Source organism: Heptranchias perlo, chromosome 6 (genome assembly GCF_035084215.1).
Source record: "Heptranchias perlo isolate sHepPer1 chromosome 6, sHepPer1.hap1, whole genome shotgun sequence".
Classification (NCBI taxonomy): Eukaryota; Metazoa; Chordata; class Chondrichthyes; order Hexanchiformes; family Hexanchidae; genus Heptranchias; species Heptranchias perlo.
In genome coordinates this window covers 36,303,099-36,307,430 of record NC_090330.1, presented here as the reverse complement: position 1 = coordinate 36,307,430, position 4,332 = coordinate 36,303,099, and the positions used below count along the sequence as shown (strand labels likewise).

Here is a 4,332-nt window from a genome sequence, read left to right as displayed (position 1 = left end):
GTTGTCTGAGGATGTTCTGGCTGCAGAAGGCGGTGAGTCGCCGGCTGCAGAGGGCAGTAAAGCGGGGCCTGCAGAGGGCGGTGAAGCAGGGCCTGCAGAAGATGGTAAAGCGGGGCCTGCAGAGGGCGTTAAAACGGGGCCTGCAGAGATCGGTGAAGCGGGGCCTGCATAAGGCGGTGATTCTTTGGCTGCAGAGGGTGATGATGATTGGGCTGCAGAGGGTGATGATGATTGGGCTGCAGAGGGTTGTGACACGGTATGTGAGCGGGAGGAGGAAAAACGGGGAGGGGGGTTTCTAGAGGATGAAGAGGGTGCGCACCCTGAGGGGGAGGGCAGGCAAAGTCGTCACTCCTGACCCCACATGCCACCCTCAGGGTTTTGATGTTGGGGGAGCGCTTGACCATGATGAGCCTCACCTCACCGCCTCTCCAACTCCCGGCCCCTCTAGCTTTGTACGAGACACATGCAATCCCCCTCTCGCAGGGGTAGCTGCTAAGCTGAGTCCGGCCTGTTGGGGGGTGAGGGACCTATGGGAGTTGGGGTACATGCGGCCCAGTGCCCTGTAAGATGACATAGACGTCAGCCCTCCTATGTGGATGATGACTTGGGAGAGGACATCTACATTCAACAATTGAGACGATTGATGGCTAATGAGAGGAACAAGTACCTTGACTGTTTCGCCTCCATGAGACAGGAGATCAAGGGCGCTGGCCAGAACATTGGGGCTTAGCTGGCAAATATTCACCAGGCCCTCATATATTTCATTGAGTTGAATGCGAGTATGGATGTGCTGCACCTGACCCAAGTGACAACCCCCGTGCCACCTCCCAACGCAGAGACAGTACTGGCCCAAGAGCCAGGAGCTGATCCTGCACCTGACGCCACTCTTACTCTTGTCCCCTTGGCGCAGCAGCACCCCAGCTCCGAGGTCTCTGCTTACAACCATTTTACAAGACAAAGAGGACATGCCCGTGGCTCAAGAGGGGCCGGGTCACGGGGAGGGAGGAGGGCCAGGAGGAAATAGGGTGCCCCCCTCGTACAGAGTACACCTACTCTTGCTCAGACTTTGTCACGGCGACCCTCAAGCAAGCCTTGAGGGAGCAAGTCTGTTCATTTTTTTGCTGTTTGTTTTTATTCGCTTGGTGTTGTTTTGTTATTTAATGAATCTCTTATGATTGTTTTGGTAATAATTTTTGTTGTTGCTGTTGTTGTTGTTGCTGCTGCCCTTAAACCTTAGTCAGAATTCAGTTGTAATTGTTTCAAATGTTTTATTAATATAAACCATGTTAACAGCACAACTGTTTTCAAACTAGAAAATGAATCAATTAGCACAATTTTTATTTAAAGTTTTGCACTGCGCACCTCAGTCTTTACAATAAAATTTTGCAATAACTAACTACCTCAATGTTCACAATAAAGTTTTGCACTAATTTTTTCATGCTGCAGTAAATGTTCGCTGTTTCACTTTCAATCTTGCTTGTCCTGTTGTCTGCTTTCCTGGGGAGGGGAGGCAATTAGACACTGTCATCAACGTTTAAAAGAATCATTCACTAGCTGCTCTCTCACTGCCCTGCCCTCTGAAGCCACGGTTTTCTCGGGGGGGGAGGAGTGAGGGGGGCCATGACCATGGCCCCAGTGACATCCGGGTTGGGATCCTCCATCTCATCCATTTCCACCGGCATCTCAGTGGTTAAAGGTCAGTCCTTCCCGCAGGACAAAGTTGTGCAGTGCGCAGCAGACCATCACAAACCTCACCACTTTGACAGGTGAGTACTGCAACGTTCCCCCCGACCTGTCCAAGCACCAGAGACGTGATTTCAGCACCCCTGTTGTCCTCTCCACTACTTGGTACGTGCACACTTGTGGATGGTTGTACCTCTCCTGTGCTGCACTATTGGTCCTGCGGTAGGGTGTCATCAGCCATGACTTCAGCGGGTAACCCTTGTCACCTAACATCCATCCAGATCCCTGCCGCATTCCAGTGAAGGTATCATGTAAGTTTAAGTGCAGAAGGACGAAGGCATCATGAGCACTTCCCTTGTGATTTTCATTTATACTCATGATCCGCAGGTCGGCATCGCAAAGGAACATCGTTTTTAACGAATGAAACCCTTTCCTGTTGATGTATGTGACAGGTGTATCATTGGGTACCTTCAATGGCACATGGGTTCCGTCGGCAGTGCCCATGGGGAAGCCAGCGATCCTGTGGAATGTGATGGACGTGTCCTTTTGCTGCGCTGGGGACATGTCAAGGCTGATGAACTTGGAATCCCTGCGGAATATGGCATCCGTGACCTTCGCAGCATTCTGGGTGATGTTGCACATGTCAACAGTGCCTGCCTGAAATGACCCGCATGCATAAAATTTGAGGGCGGTGGTTATCGTCATGGTCACTGACAAGGCCCTGTGGGAAGTAGAACGTGGCCGCCTCTTGTATCATCTCACAGAGGCGGCCGATTGCCTCCTTGCTGAAAAGAAGCCTCCTCACACAAAGCTCTTCCGATAACATCTCGAAGGACAGCCTCTCCCCAAGCACTCTCTCAGGTAGGTAATATATGCTCCTGAGGAGCCTATGGAGATGGCATCTGACTGTTCTTTGTTTTTCTCTGCGTCTCATGTTCATTCTATGCAGTGATATAAAGAGCACTGGGATGCTGAGTGATCCAAGCATTTTGTTTCACCTACTCTTTTTTCTCCACACGGGCCTCTTTAAACACTTCCAGGAATCTTAAATCTGAAAATAAATTGAAAACTCTGACTCATGGCTCTCTTAGACCTTATAAACAACACCCTAACAGCTAAAAAGCTGCTTCAGGCTGCATCCTGGCTTCATTAATAATGCAAGAAATTTAAATGGCATCAGGACAGGCTCCTGCCGCCACTTCAGAGCAGCCTTAACTTTTAAAGTGTACTTTACTTCGTACACTGTTTCCAGCAGCAAGTTGGTGCTGGATCAGTGATTTCAACGATTGCAGCAGTGAATGTCCCTTTAATTCGAAGCTATCAAGTTGCCGGCGAACCACTAGGAGCAAGTTCACGACTTCCGCATTTTACTGCGCATGTGCAAAGGCAGCAACTTGCTCCTTCGATTTGCCATAAAAAAACAGAGAGTGCTGTTCAGCTCTCTGTTATTTCGGGTGCAAATTCTGCCCCTTCTATAAAAGATTTGCAGGGCTATGGGGAAAGAGCTGGGGGATGGGACTAAATGGATTGCTCCTACAAAGAGCCGGCACAGGCTCGATGGGCCGAATGGCCTCCTTCTGCGCTGTCACGATTCTATGATTCATTAGCAATGGTCAAAGGCTGAAAGGATAACTGGTATGAGAAATGAAAATATCACACTGGTGCAGTTGGGGGCGCTCTTCTGTGATTGGAGCTAAGACATGTCAGGCCAAAGCAGAAGACGTTTTGCTATGTTCAGCTGTGCTAAAACTTGACCTGAAAGTGCATGATGCTGACACTGGGTTCCTGAAATGGGAAAGTATTATGTTTTCCAGTGTTGAAATGAAAAAAAGAAAACCATAAAGACCAGCACTAAATTCCTCTGGAGTACATAAAATCAATGTAGGGCAATAAGGTCCTTTCTTCCAGGAATAAGTGAATACTATTCATTAAACTGTCCCCGTCACACAAAACCAATGAGCAACATTTTAAATAAACTAGCCATTAACTGATACCTGGAAACTTTTATAAAGGAATGCCTCTATTAATTGTTTTATTATTGACTGGTGTTAAATGTAACTAATCATGGCCAATATTACAAAGATCTGTTTAAAAATATGCAATATTCATAAATCCTATATTAGTAATATCCTGCATTGGTTATTATGATAGCCTAACTGAGGGCTAGAAATTCCTCCATGCAATACATTTATCCGACAGGCACAGTCATGATTTTACCTATGGAATAAATGTAACACATGGATAAATTATAAGTTGAATATCAGTGATCCTATTGGCTGAGGGAGCAGGCATTAATGGGTAGTAAAGGCCATCATTCCTGGAATGAGCTCTTCATCACAGTCTATCCAGTGATGTTCACAATGAAAGTCTGAGCTGATTAAAATACTAACCTGTGCTCTGTGATTCAATCAGCTATTTGGCTTCTATTCCACATAAAACGGGCTAAAACATCCATTATATCTGTAGTAATTTCTCAGTCAACATGCTCGCTAATAGAATTTTGGAATGAAAAAATGGTACAAATGTCTTACCTCTTTTAGGAGATGCGATTTAAGCTTTAAATCTAGAGTGAATCAGTGCGAAGAACAATGTAATTTGGCACGTTGCTGTTATTTGCAGCTCAACATTGCCATACTATCCTTGACAGGA

General features: G+C 46.7%; 1 pseudogene; it reads right to left on the bottom strand.

Moving 5' to 3' along the window:
- Positions 1-1,683: 1,683 nt before the first annotated feature.
- Positions 1,684-2,388, bottom strand: LOC137323175 (putative nuclease HARBI1 pseudogene; annotated as a pseudogene).
- Between the last annotated feature and the right edge of the window lie 1,944 nt (positions 2,389-4,332).